The sequence below is a fragment of the Mirounga angustirostris genome, unplaced genomic scaffold (genome assembly GCF_029215605.1).
Source record: "Mirounga angustirostris isolate CCGP_5_RB_7025 unplaced genomic scaffold, mMirAng1.0.hap1 SCAF_1, whole genome shotgun sequence".
Lineage (NCBI taxonomy): Eukaryota > Metazoa > Chordata > Mammalia > Carnivora > Phocidae > Mirounga > Mirounga angustirostris.
In genome coordinates this window covers 44633416-44653614 of record NW_026991709.1, presented here as the reverse complement: position 1 = coordinate 44653614, position 20199 = coordinate 44633416, and the positions used below count along the sequence as shown (strand labels likewise).

At 33.7% G+C, this 20199-nt stretch overlaps 1 protein-coding gene across 1 annotated transcript in view; it reads right to left on the bottom strand.

The window, feature by feature from the left end:
* EPHA6 (EPH receptor A6) overlaps window positions 1-20199 on the bottom strand; it is an 833569-nt gene that overhangs the window by 310606 nt on the left and 502764 nt on the right. The window lies entirely within an intron of this gene.

The window sequence follows — 20199 nt, the reverse complement described above, 5'->3', positions numbered from 1 at the left end:
ATGGTTTCTGTGACATTTGAATAAAATTGAAACATTTAACTTCTGAAGTTTATTTTCAGCATCATGTCTTTTTTCCCCCTATATAAAATTGTTTTAACAACCCAATCCTAACCTAATCTTGCATTAAACTTCCAAAATTTCCCTAGAATATATATATCATAGATTCTTTTCTCTAACAAAATCCCCCTCATTTTAAAGTATTCTAATTTTTAAATACAACAGGTTTTTACATAGAAGTTAAAATTCATTCATAAAAAGAGAAATATAAATGAAATGTACTGAGATACCATTTCTTACCAAGCAGATTGGCAAAAATCCAAAAATCTGACAGCAGGCTCTGCTGACTAGGCTATAGGGAAAAGCGCTTTAATACATTGTCGGTGGGAATGCAAAATGGTACAACTTTCATGAAGGGAAATTTGACAATTTAAGGCAAATTATATGTTCATTTACACTTGGGCTTTTTGAAATCTATCCCAAAGATACACTGAACACAAAGTGACATATTTACAAGACTACTCACTGAGATTTATTTGTAAAGACTGGAAACAATTTAACTGTTCGTCAAAAAGGGACTGGTTGAAAAACTATGCTACATCCACCAGAAAATTATGGCTATCTATAAAAACTATAATGGAGTTTTTTCAGGATTTATTTATTTATTTATTTATTTATTTATTTATTTATTTATTTGAGACAGAGAGAATGAGAGAGAGAGAGCACATGAGAGGGGGGAGGGTCAGAGGGAGAAGCAGGCTCCCCGCCGAGCAGGGACCCTGATGCGGGACTCGATCCTGGGACTCCAGGATCATGACCTGAGCCGAAAGCAGTCGCTTAACCAACTGAGCCACCCAGGCGCCCTCAGGATACATTTTTAAGTGAAAAAAATAAGGTGGGAAGAATGTATAAAAAACAATGTAAGGATAAACCCAAGAATAGAAAAAATGATAACCATGGATACCTTCAGGGGTGGGAGACAATAGCATGGACACTATAAAATTGCAAGATAGAAGTCTCAGAATCTGCCTTCCCTTGAAAATTTACTTTGGAACGCTGTAAATAGTTAAATGCTTAGAAAACAAATTAGCCCTTAAAAAAGTAATAACAAAAAAAGCAAAGAAAAACGAAAGAAACCTGTGTATTGAGGCACAGCCTCCAAGAGTAACTACTTAAAACTCTAAAACATAGTAACTTAGCATACATCCTAATGAGATAATTTTAAGGATTAAAAAAAAAAACTGTAAAAAATATTAAACTGTTTTTAATAATGATATTTTTGTTGGTTATATTACTATAGTAATTCTGAATCTGTGTATGTTGAGGGTTAAAGCAAATGAGTAATTATTTTGGTGTTATTGAGGACTAGGTCGGTTTGTTTTTTCTATGGGAAATGGGGATATAGATATCAAATCAATGGAGGTATGTAAAAACTCTGTAATGATAAACTCAAATTAGAATTATCATCATGAACTCATAATGTCTTTCCAATGCATTTCCAGAAATCTATTCAAATAAACCAATTGCAGGTGAGAATAGAATTTGAAAAGACTGATTCTCTATGATTATAATACATATACTTTACATTTCTAAGAAAGACTCAGGTATTAAGTTTGGTATTTTATTTCTAAATGTTCCCTTTATATCGCGGGGATAAAGTATTTCTTAAATTTATGAGAATGACAAGTTTGGTTCTCCTAAGGAAATAAGTACTTTAGAAATTATATTTAAAACTCTTTCTAGCTGTTCAATGAAAGTATTATTGTTGCACTAAAATATATTTCTAAAAATGAGTGATAATTACAGAAGTTGCTAAAAGATAGAAGAGTTTGTTCTATAAGCTAAAACGGAAATAGATAGCATCGTAAATAGGAAAAATGCTTAGATGATTCACTATTTAAATTGAGTCATATTCACTACTAAGAAACTACCATTAATAAATTTATCCCTGTTGGAAATTGCATTAATGTTTTTGAATTATAGTATAATAATGTATTAAATGGAGTTTTATGGAAAAATTATAACTTTAAGGTCAATCATACAAATTAGAAGTTTCCTTAAATATATCAATTCATTACAATTTTTGAAAATGTCCTTTTCATGTATACAATCTTATGGTTAATTTTCAGTTTAATGTACAATGTCATAAAACAATAATATTAACAGTATACTACATCTTGCCACATAATTATTTAGCACTCAAGGTCAAATAGTATAATCCTTGCAAAACTGATAATAAATTCAATTATGGCAGCATATTAGAATGACTATTGATTAACAAATAGGTACTATCTTTTCTATTTCTAATTCTCCACCGGTTAATTAAGAGTAAAGGTACAGATTTTATGAGTCCTCCTCCATAAAATAGAAATAAAGAAAATCCATTCCCTAACTACCCTGGGAAGTACTACTAACTACACCATTCTCTAACTAATCTAGTTATAGATTCTTCACTTATACATGGACTTCAGGGTCCAAGAACTATATAAACTCTAAAATCTTTTCACTTTTGCACATCCCTTTCATATGTAAATATCCATAGTTGTAAAATATACATAATTTTAGATAATTCTGTTTTTTAACCATATATTTGAAACCCTATTCCATATTTTGATATAGTCTTCATAATTATTACTTTGATGGATAAAATATTCAATTATGTTTATGCTTTATCAGATCATTCCTCTAATGTTGAAGTTTCCAATATTATCCTGTTAGAGTTTTCACAATTTATGCACACATTTTTTATTTTGTTAAATTATTTTACAGAGAAAAGTGCTTTACATAATTTGGATTTTCTGAGCCATACTGTTTATTAATATATTGCTTTTGAAATGAGCCACACAATATACACCAGCCACACATTTTAAACAGTTAATGAGTTAAAGCAGAGGATGTGGCAATTTATAGGTCAATATACACCCCAAATGCTGCATTTTCTATTTTCTGAGGAGGCTAGCACCGTATGGAATTTTATTTTAAAATATAGCTTCAATACATGAAACCTCAAGAATTTGTTTCGAATATACTTAATAAATTTGTTTTATTAATAACCCATTTATGTAACATCTGAATTTGGCATATTGTGACAACACTGTAGTACCAACAAACTTAAAAGGGAAAACACATTTATTCCTCCACATGAGAAAAACTAATTTTAGAACATAGAGGGCAACTATTGATTTTTACTTCTGATTCTAAAAAGAGAAGGAAATAAATAGGGAAATAATATCTTCTGGAGTCTGTCAGATCAGAGACTAACTGAAAGACTTGAAGGCTCAAGCAATGTTTCCTGAGTACAGAATTGTATATTCAGTATAGTTTTCAGTAGAATTGTATTTCTGATATACATCCTTTCTTAAGCCTTCAAAATCTTAGCTTTGACCTTCAAAATAAATGATTATTGAATAGATTACCACATTTTTGAAAATGGTTTTAATACAAACCTTTCTGATTACTACATTTTCTGAATCTCAAATAGTTTACCAAGAATTACATGGCAAAATAAGTACATAGTGGAGTTAGTGAACAAAGGAGATTTTATCCACATTAGGATGAGTGTTATTTTCTAATGCTTATATGGAAATACCTGAAATAATAGTAAATTATTCTATTAGTTATTTTGCACCTAATTACGAGTTAATTGTGTGTGTGGTTAGGTGAAAAAGAGAGATATAGGGAGAGCAAGAGCATACTCCTACGCACACGTGTTTGTGACAATGAAAATCTTAACAGTGAATGTTAAATAGTAGAATCTTAGTACTAGGATAGACCTTGTAAGTCATTTTTTTTATATTTTAGTTTTGTTTTCAGATTATTTATTGTTACTGTATAGAACTATAATAGATTTTTCTTTTTTGATTTTTTTATTAACATATAATGTATTATTTGTTTTAGGGGTACAGGTCTGTGATTCATCAGTCTTACAAAATTCACAGCACTCACCATAGCACATACCCTCCCCAATGTCCATCACCCAGCCATCCCACCCCTCCCACCCCCTCCACTCCAGCAGCCCTCAGTTTGTTTCCTCAGATTAAGAGTCTCTTATGGTTTGTCTCCCTTGTAAGTCTTTTCATATATTTTTTCCAACAATGCAGAAAATCCCTCAGCATATCCTTGTTTGCTGATTATCCACTTCTTGCTTCAACCGTTGCTGTAAAAAGTATACCACTTCATAAGGCTACCTGTTTCTTTTTGAAAATCTCTAGTTGTTAAAAATTTATTACATGGAATCATCGTTTTCCTCCTGTAACTTCAACCTCGGTCCTGGTTCTTACCTTTAGCATTAATAGAATTAACTCGTCACTTTTGCTCATCTATCATACTCTTTCTTCTCTCCTTTCTTTTCTCTCTTCTTCCTATCCCTTTTCCTTCCCCTTTCCTTCCTTCCTCTCTTCTTTCTTCATTTCCTTTTTTAGTGCTTTTCAGTGTCTCTCTCTTTTCTTTATTATTTTCCTTTCTTTTCTTCCCTGTGCTTCTTTTTAGAGAGATGTGTGTGTGTGTGCATGTGCGTGTTAGGGGAAATATAATCAATGACATAATGGGATGAAAATAAAATAATAAATAAATAATATACACCCGAAAGTGCAAATCGGAACAGACTTTTAAGACTATGATTTTCCCTTTTTCTTTGCTAATGAACCAATGGGTATAGTTGCAAAGCAAGAACAGGTAAGAGTGCTTCATTCTGCAGATGCTCAAGAAAGGGATATGCTGGAATCAATACTGTAATTTTACTTGTGAAGTTCTGTAAATGTGATATTTATCATATTAATTGACATTTTTGAAACCTGAGAGCATACTTCAAACTATTTTTGAATCTATATCTTGTTTTGGAAATGTTTATTAAATATATTGTGCTTTATACAACATAATATAGCCTAACAGTATCTGCCTCATGTGTTTTCTTTTGATGTTTCCCCTGCAATCAGAGTTTAATGGTAATATATATTGTTACCTTCTTTCCCCATGTGGTTGGAATGTGGTTATGAGCTTGAAATATGCATGTCATACTTAAAGCAGAATTGATGCTTTATTTTCTTTCTAATTTCTGTCTTTTTCCTATACCTGGGAATAACACTGCGGAATGCTAAGTCAAATGACAGCTGTCATAGGATGAATAATGGCTCACAAATATGTTCACATTGAATCCCCAGAACCCGTGAATGTTCCTCTCTGGTAAAAGAGACTTTGCAGTTCTGATTAAGCTAAGGACTTTGAGATGGAAAGATGATCCTGAATTATCCAGCTGTGCCCCATGTAATCACAAGTGTCATAAGAAGGAGGCAGGAGGTGACTTGTCTGCAGAAGAGAAAGCTGTGAGCCAAAGAACGCAGGCAACCTATAGCAACCAGGAGAGGGAAATAATAAATTCTTGCTGGAGCTTCCAGAAGGAACCAGCCCTCCTGATACCTTTGTTTTATCTCTGTAAGACTCATTTTGGACTTCTGACACCCAGAACACTAAGATAATAACTATCTGTTCTTGAGATTGTAAATTTGTGTAATATGCTACAGTAACAATAGGAAACTTAACAATGATTCAATGATTCAACGGATTCACTTCAAAAAACCTTAATTTGGGATACATTTATGGTTCTGTAGGGAAAGTGGGTGGGTTTTAAAAAACAAGTTTCTAAGAAAAAAAAGTTTCTAAAACAGTGATAAAAAGACATCTATCTATTTAATTACTTTATTCATTTGATATATTTACTAATTTAAAAAAAGTGTTCAATCTGTTTATTTTAAAAACATTTTGAAAAAAATATTTTGTATATTCTGTCCTAAAAATTTTCCTTACTTAACCTACAATTTGTCAGGTTTCTCACTTCTGGGACTTTCTTATTAAAAAGGGGAGAGATGTTCCTCTTTCCTTAAGTTACTGGTGACATAGGACTAATTTTTTCCAGTTTTTCCTCAAAATTAAGATTGTTCTATATTTTAAAATGTCCTTAGCTTTGAATTTCAAAGTCTTTGAATTTCAAAAGTCTTTCCCAAAGAAATACTAACATCATGTAACACAAAGCTTGCTCACTCTACTTCTTCCTACCATGCCGATGTGATGCTGGTAGGTAGCTTGACAAGACTAGTGAAAAATTGTGGAAATATTTGCATTGAAAACTCTCACTACCTGTGGAGGCCACAGTGAAAAATCACTTGATTATAATAATTCAAAGTGGTACAGCACTGTCAGCACTTAATTATATAGAGTAAGACCTGAAGCATTATCTTTAAATTTCTTTTCAGCATTATCTGTGCCTTTTTAATTTCTATTTTATTAGTCTTCTGACTGGCTGATTTAATGTGCTCACTGTTAAGCTTGTCTTTAGGCTGCTATTTATAGTAATTTATATCATACCCTCTACTGACTATTATATCATTCCAGGGATGTTTGAGAAATTGTTTATATGACAAGTGCTATAAAATGCAGTTTCTTTGAACTATAAAGAAAAAAAAATCCTCAAATTAGACCAGTCTGAGATTCTGCTGAACTTATTATTACCTGTCAATTTTCACTAAAAAGATATATGTTGTACCAGTATTTTCTAGGAATTTAGCATATGCTATTCATCAGAATCTCAGAAAGTTGGCTTGGCTCTATAGAAAAATCAGGAATGTGTTCCTTCTCGGCTTAACTTCAAACAATTTCCTTATTCATAACATTTCATTATATAAAAGTCAGGAATCCTGGTTTCTAATAATTTTTCTGGGTAAAAGTACTATTATTTGAACTGTACAATTATATACATTATATATGAAAATTATTTAAGTAGATTTAAAATACAATATTATAGTTATATTTGGAAATGGTTTGTAACTTCTGGGCCCCAGATGATTCATCAAAAACTTTGTATCAGGGGGCGCCTGGGTGACTCAGTTGGTTGAGTGGCTGGCTCTTGATTTTGGCTCAGGTCAGGATCTTAGAGCCCTGAGACTGAACCCCACATCAGGCTCCACAATCAGCACGGAGTCTGCTGGAGATTCTCTCTCTTCTGCCCCACCCCCCAATAAATAAATAAATAAAATCTTTTAAAAAGTTTGTATCATGTTCCAGGTATAGGAAAAAAAAATGAGCCCACTTAAATACCATAAAAAAAAAAATGACCAGGAAAGTCATTTATTCATAAACAACTAAAATAATTTTAACTAATATTGTAGAAAGGAAGCACCTAAGTAATAAAACTTGTAAAACATAAATCTTGAAATTAATATAATGAATGGATAAAGTTCTACAAATTTTGTTGCTACATTTAAGAACAAAAAGTTTGGACACTTGAAAGAACTCCATACAATAGCTTTTAATGAAGTTGTTTTAAAAATGATGTAGATCTGAAGGCACCGGAAAATAAGTTTAATGTTTAAAGTGACAAAAACAAGCTATAAATCAGCATGAATCCTATGATTCAAAAAATAATTCTAAATAGCAGATATCTCCAACTTGTATAACTAAATTGTGTAACTACTGTATAACCAAACTGTTTAACTATCAAGACCATGTTGGAAGATTTGGGAATGGACGATGAAGTAAATGATGACCTAGTTTCCCTACCAAATATTAGTTCAGCAATATTAAAAAAAAAAAAAAAGGTCATTAGGTGGTGCACCTACCACAAAGATGACCTTCATTCTGAGCCTGATGATGAGAACAAAGAAAAGCAAATAGTTGATATCCCTGTTTGGGACTAAGATTTTTGGAAGTTAACCAAGGGGCTTTTTGAACTTATTCTGGCTGCAAAATACTTAGACATCAAAGGTTTTCTTGATGTGACATATAAGACTGTTGCCAATACGATCAAGAGGAAAATAAATGAGGAGATCTGCAAGACCTTTGATATCAAAAACAACTGTATTGAAGAAGAGGAAGCCCAGGTAGGCAAAGAGAACCACCAGTACGAAGAGAAGCAGAAGGTTGTGGCTGACACTAACCCTGGAAGGACTCTTCTAAATACTAGTTGAACTGTTCTGTTTAAAACAACTGTTAACATTAGACAAACAGTAGATACATGCAGTGGCAAATCAATTATATTAGCAGAATATTGTTGCCAGTGCATACATAGTCTGAGTACAGATTCCAAACCTATGGCTGAGTTTCTTCTAGATCAAAAGCTTTTTTTTTCCTTTGCTCTGAATAAAACTGAACCTTGGGCTATTAAAAATATAATGAATATATATGCATATATATGCATAATATATATACATATGCATATATACATTTGCATATATACATTTTTAAATGGAATCACATCTAGCTATCAATAGTGGCTTCTCATGCTAGCTTAGGAAAACTAGATATAATAAGAGAAAAACAGAAACAAATCTAACAATTGACCAATAGTTATTGATTTCTAAATTACATTAACAAATTATATTATCCATAACTTTTGAAACTACTTGAAAAGGAATATAATTTTATTTCAAAAAGCCTAATTAATCTTAGTGATAACTAATGTAATATTCTGAAATTGTTTTCAAAAATATAATTCAAAAGTTGGGGCACCTGCATGGCTCAGTCAGTTAAGTGGCTGCCTTTGGCTCAGGTCATGATCCTAGGATCCAGGATCCGGGGATCAAGCTGCTTTGGGATCCCTGCTCAGTAAGGAGTCTGCTTCTCTCTCTCCTTCTGCCCGTCCCCCACTCGTGCTCTCTCTCACTCTCTCTCAAATAAATAAAATCTTTAAAAGACATATAATTCAAATGTTAATAAATTTCAAAAAGTTAAACCCAAATATGAATAGATTTATAAGCTATGACCATAAAGTAATACATGTAGCTTATGGAGGAGTCATGAAATTTTAGTCTTTCCCTGTATTTTTGTCATCCTTGAATTTATATGATGATACAAAATTGCAGAGGAAGCTAAATGAAAGAACATTGGCTTCCAAAGTATTTTAAACCACGAAGTTTTATGAAAATTAGTTTTAAAAATGTTATAGATTTGCTTGTGGATGTCTCAAGAAGAGAAAAAAATCATTTTCTGTGCTGTTGGACACATAAGGTACATAAACAGACAAGAAAATTTCAGTCCCATTTTGGGGCTGTGAAACAACTCATGGATAACCTTGGGAATTTGAGAAGAAAGATTCGCATTTAAGGAATTGCTCGTAATATAAGATAAAATTGCAGCACTTACCTTTTTCCCCTTAAGATAGAACCATGGACTAGCTTAAGACTTCTTTAATGACTTCAGATGGAATTGATTTTAATGTCTGAACTCCTAAAAGATTTACTATTTATTCCTCACTGACTGCCTTTATCATAAGTTCTTGATATTCCTCTTTATAGAATATATAATATATTATACTTCACTTTTCAATTTCTCATGCTCTTTCACATATATCTCCTAATACACATTGTAACTTTGTAGGTGCAATTATTCTTATTTTAAAAGTGAGGACAAAAAAATAAAAAAATAAAAATAAATAAATAAAAAAGTGAGGACAGGGGCGCCTGGGTGGCTCAGTCGGTTAAGCATCTGCCTTGGGCTCAGGTCATGATCCAGGGGTCCTGGGATCGAGCCCCACGTCGGGCTCCCTGCTCAGTGGGGAGTCTGCTTCTTCCTCTCCCTCTGCCCCTTCCCCTGCTTGTGGTCTTTCTCCCTCTCTCTCTCTCTCAAATAAATAAATTTTAAAAGTGAGGACATAGGCTCAAACAGGAAGCAACTCACAGTTACGTAAAATGTAAGGAGCAGTCTCCAGACTAAGTCTGGTACTTGGGGACTGTACCTCAGTGATTTCAGGATTTCAGGATCTGAGCCTGAAATCCCATAGGACCTAGTACAGTGCCATACAAACACATCAGATACCTTTCATGTGAATATCTTTCATTCAAAACTTGTTTAAATCTTGTTTTAAGGCTTATCAGACAGTTGTCCTGCCTTCTGTGTTTTTGTTCTATAAATCCCTGATAGTACCCTGATTCATATACTCCATGCATATGACAATTATTTTATGAGAGTACATTAATGTAAAAAAAATATATAACATATAATAATACCATGTAAAAATACCAGAATATAAGTAAAGATGTAAAGTGCTAGGAGTTTGAACATATGGTGTGGATTAAAACAGATATGCTATAATTTAATTGTATAATATCCAATTGTATAATATCCAATTGTAAAAATGCATCTTAGGTTAGTTTTTTGAATTTTCAATATTTTCCATTATTTAACTGTCTTATTTGAAAAAAAGTATTCAGGTTGAGCAATGAAAGCAAAACCAAAATATTCTGAGTTGATTATTGATTGAGAGTGCTCCCAAGATCAACTGCTTTTTCACTAATTCTAAAGGCATCTTCCTCATCCCTGTACCTGCTCCACCCCAAACTGTGCTCTCACTTTCCCTAGCCACAGTTTAACACATCTTGATCAGTAAAATTCTGCTAGATTCCATAGATATTGTAGGCTAAAACCCTAAAATTCTATGTTTTCTATAAAGTCTAGATGTAAAATGTTTAAAAAGCTGTGTTTGGGATTTCTTTTCTGTCTTGCTTTTTGAAAGTGAGCGCTATACTCACACGTTTGGGGTGTGTGTGTTGTGTGTGTGTGTGTGTGTGTGTGTGTGTGTGTATTTCCAGAAGCTATGCAAAGGGAGAAAGTACTCATACTGCTGGCCACTTGAGGGAATGTTGAATGATCCTGTCACAACTGATTCAGGAGGATGCAAGTGTATTCCTGCCAAGTCACCAGAAATGGAATGTTAAAACTGCTTTTGTTCTCTCATTAAAGAAATAATGTGATGCAACAGCAGATTCATTGGCACTGTTTCTGGTTGAAGCCAAGAGGAATAAATCTTGATTCTTCCTTGATGGAGGTAGTCTTTGTTAGGACAAGTAGCAAGGTGCTCCCACAGCTGCTTTGAAACATTCATGACTTCCTGAGGATATGGGTGATTTTGTTCTCATCATTGATCAAATAGCAGAGTAAATCACTGACGTAAAATAACACCTGGCTGAGCTCTGTGTTTTCCTCTCATTTTCTCTAGTTAGTAATTGTTGTTTACAAATCACTGACTGCATGAGGAGGAAAAGCCTGTGTTTTCTCGTACTGGCTGCTAGCTCGTAATTTCTACATCATGTTCTTTCTCACAGTACCTTCAAAGGCATTCAATGCATATTATACTTTTTCTCCTCAATTTTTGTGATTACTTCCTTAACAAGCCAAATGGCATTGCTCCATATATATTACAGAAGTGAATAGTATTTCAAAGATTTTGTAAACAAAATAGTTGATTATTATTAATGATGAATAATGCAAATCTTTGCCACATTTTTATACATTTGAAATGTAATGTGATAAGCTAAATAATCTTGTTTTTTTCTAAATTCTATTTATAGGGAAAGCAGTATGTCAATAAAAATCAGTTTCTTTTGGTTTATACATTTGCAAGGTGAGTTTAGGTAACCAACTAGTATTTTTGTTAGCATTAACTTACAATTCATGGTACAGTGTATATGAAACAGACCTAAAATGTAATATTAATTTCAAAAACTAAGTATTGAAATTCAGCAACATGTAATTTCTGAATATTAAAATTATATTAGGTAAGTGTGGGCAAAATGATGGATAGCAAAAGAGGAAAACCTGGTGTTGAAATGTTGACATGCAGCAGGCACACATTATGGGGGCCGTATCAATGGTCTGCAGCCAACAGTCTTCTATCTGGTTGATGCCTATGCCATGATATTTTAAAGTATTTTGAGGGTCTTCCTGAATGTGTGTACTATTGTCTTTAATAATTTTAGGATTACGTCACTCTAATTCTCATCATGGTCTTCTGCTTTGACTTAGAGATCAACTTCAATTGATGGGCAGGGTTTTTTTTTCATTTGTGTGTGTTTCTCTTCGTATTCGTAGCCTTTAGTTGCATAATTTTGCCTGCTTCTTAGGGAAACTAAATCTTTGCTCCAAGAGAAGTAGCCTATCAGGCAAAAATTGGCCCCTATCATAAATCCACTAAGAAATGACCCCTGTTTGCTGGACAGTTTTCCCCAGACACCCACAATGATGTTTCCTTGCCTGAAGCTGTGTTTCAGAAAAACCTGAGTATAATTTGCTCAGATCACTTTCCTTACTTCAGTCACTATCTCCCCACATGTTAGGTAGCTGTATGACCCTCAACGCTTCATACACTAGTCCTCCCTCATCCATGGTGTCACTTTCTGTGGCTTCAGTCAACTGTGGTCAGCTATGGTCCAGAAACAGACGGTCCTCCTGACGTGCTGTTAGGTCAGTAGTAGCCTGAGGCTGTGTGTCACAAGCCTATGTCATTCTCCTTATCACATAGCCATTTTATCATCTCATATCATCACAAGAAGGGTAAATATAGTACAATAAAATATTTTGAGAGAGAGCACACATTCACATACCTTTCATTACAGTATATTGTTATAACTCTTCTGTTTTATTATTATTATTTTTTAAAGATTTTATTTTATTTATTTGAGAGAGAGAGAATGAGAGACAGAGACCATGAAAGGGAGGAGGGTCAGAGGGAGAAGCAGACTCCCTGCCGAGCAGGGAGCCCAATGCGGGACTCGATCCTGGGACTCCAGGATCATGACCTGAGCCGAAGGCACTCGCTTAACCAACTGAGCCACCCAGGCGCCCTCTTCTGTTTTATTATTACTGTTAATCTCTTACTGTGCCTAATTTAGAAATTAAACTTTATCACAAGTATGTACATATAGGAAAAAACAGAATATCTGTGCTTTCAGGCAGTCCACCAACTGTGCACAAGGGCTCCTTTTTCTCCACATCCTCACCAACACTTGTTATTTCTTATGTTTTCTATTTTAGCCATTCTGACAGGTGTGAGGTGATACCTCATTGTGGTTTTGATTTGCATTTCTCTGATGATTAGTGATAATTGAGCATCTTTTCATCTGTCTGTTGCCCATCTGTACGTCTTCTCTGGAAAAAATGTCTATTAAGGTCTTTGCCCATTTTTTAACAGGACTGTTTTTGGTTTTTGCTTTTTTTTTTTTTTTTTTGGTGTTGAGTTGTATCAGTTCTTTATTTTATTTTATTTTATTTTATTTTATTTTATTTTATTTTATTTTTTTATTTGCGAGAGAGAGAATGAGAGAGAGCACGAGAGGGAGGAGGGTCAGAGGGAGAAGCAGACTCCCTGCTGAGCAGGGAGCCCGATGCGGGACTCGATCCCGGGACTCCAGGATCATGACCTGAGCTGAAGGCAGTGGCTTAACCAACTGAGCCACCCAGGCGCCCCTGTATCAGTTCTTTATATGTTTGGAAATTAGTTCCTTATAGGATATATCATTTGTAAATATCTTCTCCCATTCCATAGGTTGCCTTTTTATTTTGTTGATAGTTTCCTTTGCTGTACAAAAGCTTTTATTTTGGTGTAGTCCCAATAGCTTAATTATGGTTTTGTTTCCTTTGCCTGTGGAGACATATCTAGAAAATGTTGCTATGGCTGATGTCAAAAAAATTATTGCCTATGTTTCTTCTAGGAGTTTTATGGTTTCAGGTGTCACATTTAGAAGACCACCAGAATCACTAGAAAAAATAAGTTAGCACCAAAATAAGAAATCGCCTAAAGACATTGTCACAAAACTATACTATCTCTCATGTATTCTAAGAGCCCATTTATCTTTTCTAAAAATTATTTGTTTTCCCATAAGTACCCTTATCTCCCTCCCTTTCCCTTCAGGATGTGTGATAAGCCTCAAATTCTAACCTCCTTGAGACATGTTTTTGTGAACTCCTATGTATGTGCATGACTAAAATCTGTCTTTTCTCTTGGAAATCTGCCTTTTGTCAGTTTGATGTGCAGTCCCCCAAACAATAAGCAAAAGAGGTAGAGAAAAATATTTTCCTCCCTGACAGTTTCAAAGCAATGGGCAATGGCCTCAAAGATAGTAGTATAATTGTGGATGGTATTTTTGGCTTAAAATTTTCATGAGACTGACTGAAATGCTTATACATATCAACGTACCATCTTATGGTAATGTATAAGGGAAGTTTACTTTTTTTTTTTAAAGATTTTATTTATTTATTTGAGAGAGAGAATGAGAGAGAGAGAGCACAAGATGGGGGGAGGGTCAGAGGGAGAAGCAGGCTTCCCGCTGCGCAGGGAGCCCGATGCGGGACTCGATCCCGGGACTCCAGGATCATGACCTGAGCCGAAGGCAGTCGCTTAACCAACTAAGCCACCCAGGCGCCCAAGGGAAGTTTAGATAAAGGGAAATTTGTAAGGAATTAGAGGGAACTCCACAGGGCACCCAGTTCAGAGGGCAAAGATCTATAGACAGTGGATCATCGAAATAAACCTGGGTCTAAATTTCTTACCTCTTTTTTTTTATGGTTAGTCCCTTTAGAGTTTTCCTGCTTAGGTACATACTATGTCTCTTATAATAGACTTTTTTTTTTTTTTAAAGATTTTATTTATTTATTTGTGAGAGAGAGAATGAGAGAGAGCACATGAGAGGGGGGAGGGTCAGAGGGAGAAGCAGACTCCCTGCCGAGCAGGGAGCCCGATGCGGGACTCGATCCAGGGACTCCAGGATCATGACCCGAGCCGAAGGCAGTCACTTAACCAACTGAGCCACCCAGGCGCCCTATAGACTTTTTTATAACACCTTTTTGTGATGGGAGTATATTTAAATAGTTATATCTAGAATTATTAGGATATATGCAATCTTGATATGCATCTATGTTGGAATTTTGGAAGAAAGCCTAGGGTTTCACAAGCATATTGGTAGAGACTTTGTCCAAATGTAACTTTTCACGTGCCTCTGTCAAGAGTCCACACAAAATCATTCAGATAAGACCCTTAATTATAATCCTTAAAAATCCCTCTTGGCTTCTTATGTGTAATTGCCTCCACATCAAGAGATGTCAATTTTTATGATGATGTAAGAGGTAATGTTAGATTTTGAGAAGACTGAGAAATATATGGTATGCTGGAACCAGTTCTCATCTGCTTGCCAGAACCTACTGTGCCCATCTTTTCACTATTCAACATTCAAACACTGTAAATGAGTTCCTTCCTTCCTTCCTTCCTTCCTTTTCTTCTTGCCCAGAAGAGCCAGTTTTTAAACACTAGCATATTACTGGTCATAACTCAGTTTACCAAATTTAGGGGGGGTGTAACATTGTTCTTCAAGATGTTAACAGATGTGCCATGAAGAAGGTATTTTATTTATCATCAAATAAATTTGGAATATTCTAGATTAAATAAAGTTATTGTAAATATCCAAAAAAAAAGGAGATAATGTGATATTTCTCTCATTTAATGTTATCTAAAATGAAAATTTTTTACTGGCACCATGTTCATAAAATATCAGAATGCTATAATACTACTTTTGGAAACAAAGTTAGCCTAACCTTTGAAAAATTTATTCTGTTGACTTTGGCTCAAGAATTTGTATTGATTACTGCCCTATTGCTGGCATGTATTGGAAAGATTGTAAAGTGTCTTAAGTTTCTGAAGCAAAACTGGGTTTCTTCTTCACCGAGATATCCTCTTCACTGAAAAAGCTACAGCTACAAATGAATAAGGATAGAGGTAGAATCAGGAGAGTCTTAGGACAGGCTAACACAGTGCTGTGATTAAACACATGGGCTTTGGAGCCAGGCTGCTTGGCTTTGAATCTCAGTTCTGCTACTCACTTGTCATGTGACTGATCAATTTACTTAGCCTCTCTGTTTCTTCATTTTTTCTTCTAAAAATTGGAAATAATATCTGTTACTGAGGGTTGTTGTGAGGATTACATATGTTATTTCATTTGAAACACTTAAAATAATTCCTGACACATTGCAAGAATTTAAAATTGTCTATTATTATTGTTGTAGACAAAAGAAAAGAGCAATTTCTTAATAAATCCTATAAAAGATTTTGTAATAGTCAATATCACAAATCTAGGAAAACCTAATGTATCCCACATGCTAAAAAGCCATGAGGGAAACAACTTGTTTCTTCATGTATGAAAAAGTTTTGGCAAACATCTTCCAAAGGATACTTGCTAAATTTGAATGTCTTTGGTAAATGCTACCTTGGGAATACTTTTTCTGAAAATCTCATGTTTAAGATTTTAGTAAAAGATTTTGTAATTAAGTACATTTTTCGGAACACTGGATTTTTTAAAAAGACAAAAAGTTTCCTTATTAAAGATATTATCAGAGCTTTTAATGTGTTATTCTGCTTTGTAAGTAGTGAAGGTCATGTTGTATGCACCTTTCCTTAATTTAATTGATCAAGGGAAAGCTTTTTTGAAAAGCATGTCAAGGACTAATTTTGCATAGAAATATGTTTGGGAACAGGTGATCTAGACGGTAAGTCCAGGAAATTGAAACATTTATTCAAACTAATATACCTTCTTGGGATTTTCCAGGATCATGTTGATTGTATATCAATGAACATACATAAATTTCATGTCCTCCATTGGTACTTGATGAATTGAAAACACCAGGTTAGAAATCATGACAGTATACTAGAATCTTATTTTTAGGGCATGTGTTTTCAGTGAACAATTTCAATAATATGAATTTGGCATTTTACTTGTTTTAATTCTACAAGTACATATTAACCAAATATGGGTAATATCCTTCTTCCAGTGTTTCTGGATGTGTCCAGTACATGTCAGTTTTTTGGTGTAAGATAAATAATTCCCACAACAGAGGCATAATTACCTCTTGTCCAGAGACATTTCATGTCAATGTCTCTATCAAAATAAACATTTCACATCATTTATACAGAGAGATCATCATAAAAATATTAATGAATCCACACTTTATTCCCTACATCTACATATTGAGGTCCTAATTAATCTTTCAATACCTTAGAATAAACTCCTACCTCTGGATCTGACCATTAAGTAAATTACTGATTAAATGAAACACTGGTGGGACTCCTGGGTTGCTCATTCAGTTAAGTGACTGACTCTTAGTTTCCCTCAGGTCATGATCTCAGGTTCCCTGTCCAGCTCCCCTCTCAGTGGGGAGTCTGCTTCTCTCCCTCTCCCTCAGCCCCCCCCCTCACATGCTCGCTCTTTCTCTCTAAAACAAATAAATAGATCTTAAAAAAATAATAAATGCATCAATGTTGTCCTATGACCACAAAAATTAATGTGGTGCTTCCCTTTGAATCAGGTGATACCTTATTTCCTAAAAGGGTGTGGTTGAACAGATGGTTGTTTAGCAAACTTTTAAATCTTCAGGACATGAGTAGGTGACTTCTTGTTTACCTTAACTGCTATTACTTTCTGCATACATATATCAGTAGAAAACAACACTGTCTATCTCTTCAAGGAATACAAAAACTAAAACTAGAAGCACAGATACTAAAATTGAAACTAGATTGAATCTATAGGACTTCTGGTTGAAAATGATCCAATTCATGTTTCCCTGTTTGTTTTATTTTCATGATAACAAAAACTATAGTATATTTGACTGATTTCATCTTCATAAAGTTTTTTTTTGTACACACCTCAGTTGTTGATCCATCTTTGTATGAACCATCAGGTGGTTGACTGTATGACTGCCACAGAGATCACTAAAGTTAAAAATGCTCCAGTTATTTGAAAGAGCACATCAATTGAGCACTACTGTGTTTGCCCAAGTCAGGGTGGATCCTAATTGCTTTGACAAATTTCCTGCTGGGAAATTGATCTTCAAAGATTTCTTAATGCCTTTTTTTTTTAACCCATTTACTTCATTTTAAAACTTCAAAGTCTCCCCTTCTATTAATTATCACATATACTAGAAAACACAAAGAACAAAATGCTATGTTTTATTCATCTAAGCAGGGCATCTAAACACTAAGTTACAGCAAAGATTGGAACTTACTGAAGCAAAGGTCATCTTCTGTCAAACAAAACCCATAAGAGGCTTTTCTTTTAGTAGAGAATTCATGAATATTTTATCTGAACATTTCCATGAACTTGCTGTAAAAGCTATGTTTCTTGGCATTTACTGAGGATGTCAAAATCAGTTACTGTAATTTAAATATTTTGCTAAGATGCTTGCCAGATTCCCATTTAAAACATGCTTATTTTCCATACAATAGTTATCTAAAACAAACATTTCTAAATAGTTATTAACATTATAGACCTTTATATTATATAAAATCAAATTCTGCTTTCTTGTATTTGTACATAAATATTATTCTTATTTTAATATAAATCTGAGAGTCTACTAGAAAAATAACAATAAAACAATGAGTGACAGAATTTCTCTACAAATGCTTCCAATGTTTAAGCAGTCTCTTGGGCTCCACATGGTGAAAGGATCTTAAATTGGTCAACCAAAAAATAACCATAGTTCATAACCTACTAAAGTTTTAAATTTAATTAGGCATGATTATTTGATGTTTCAGAATACTTGTAACATTTCCAAGTCTTAGCAAAATGTTGCATTTGCATATAATATACACATCAGCAAAACCTCTAAATCTGATAGCATTCTCATTTGTTGAAAAACAGAAATTATTTTTGAGTACTCATATGATTGTTCTCATGAAGAAGACAAAGGAATTGAGTGAATATAAGATGTCTATCTCTTTAATTTGGCTATTCCGTAAGTGTGTTGTGGCCTACTTAATAGGGGTGAATAATGTAGAATTCTTTTTTTTTTTTAAGTTTTTATTTATTTATTTGAGAGAGAGAGAATGAGAGACAGAGAGCATGAGAGGGAGGAGGGTCAGAGGGAGAAGCAGACTCCCTGCCAAGCAGAGAGCCCGATGCGGAACTCAATCCCGGGACTCCAGGATCATGACCTGAGCCGAAGGCAGTCGATTAACCAACTGAGCCACCCAGGCGCCCCTAATAATGTAGAATTCTTAAAAGTCAAATCTGGAATTAAATTTCCTTAACCTTGAATTCTGGCTCAGCAGCTTAACTCTTGGCAATTCACTTATTTTCTCAGCACCTCATTTTCTCATCTATAAACTAATATTAATAGCATTTATCTAATAGGGTTGTGTAGGAAATTTAAGAAGATAATCTGCACAAAGTAACTAGATCAGTACTTGGGATATAATAGGCATCAATAGTAAATAAATAGGCTATTATTTTTATTATGCTAACAAGTCTTTTCAGAAAACTTTATATTAAATAGCTGTATTTTGAGGAAAAAATTATGTATTTTATTTACCTCAAATGCTTTCGGGTATATTTTTTTGTTTATTTTTGTTTATTTTGATTTGGCAAATATTAGCTAATTAAAATATATTATGGGAGGATTGGAAAGTGTTCAAAATTAATAGAATTCCTAGTCATAGTAAAACCAAAAGTCTAAAATTAATAATAAAGTTCAGTAAGAAAATGCCACAATCTTGAAAGGGCAACTGATTAAATTGAAGAGAAAAAAGTACCTCTGTGAAGAGGAACTTGCCTGTATAATCATGAATAAAATAAAACTCTGCTAAAAAAAACCTAATACATCTTTGAAATTACAATAAGTTATGAAGTAGATTGTTGTTTTAATGATGGGAAATTTCAGATAGTACATTTAAAAAGGAAATTTAAAATTTTTCATTATTACAATATTACCAAGGTGGATATTTTGTTACATAAATCAACTGGACTTATTTCCTTATTATGTATTCTCAGACAGGTTATACTTTTTAAGTATTCTGTGACTAAATCATTTGAGTTTTTATATTTGATCCACTTCGTAGTTGAAATGTGTAAGTACTTTTTTTCTTTTAAAAGTATATGGATAAACATCGAATATCTCAGACTCTTTTCATTTCCTTCACATAAGAAATGCAACTTGTCTGGGCATAAACTCTGTCATGATATTTCCCCCTCAATACCTAGTGTCCTTAACTGTGAGCACAATTTTATGCACATAAGTACATGTGCATATGCACTTCTCAAAGTAGTCAGTGATAGCAGAAAATAAAGAAGTTCATATTCTGAACTTATAGAATTTATTCTGATTATAGGTCTGACTATGTCAACAACGTTTTTTTTTTCTATCACAAAACCCTTAAGATACATATATTTTTAAATCCTTATATTGAAGAAAAAAATATATATATAGGACCAAAACATGTTTCCAGATCATATCTAGACAATATAAATGAAGAAGTTCTTCTCAATGCATTGATCAGGTATTAAATTTTGGGATGACTCTTTCAGGTTTATCTTCAACTACAGCTTCTTCTTTGTTCTTCTGGATACTTCCTAAGGGGCATCAATGTGCTAAAATTCCTCTCCATCTTCCCATGATCTT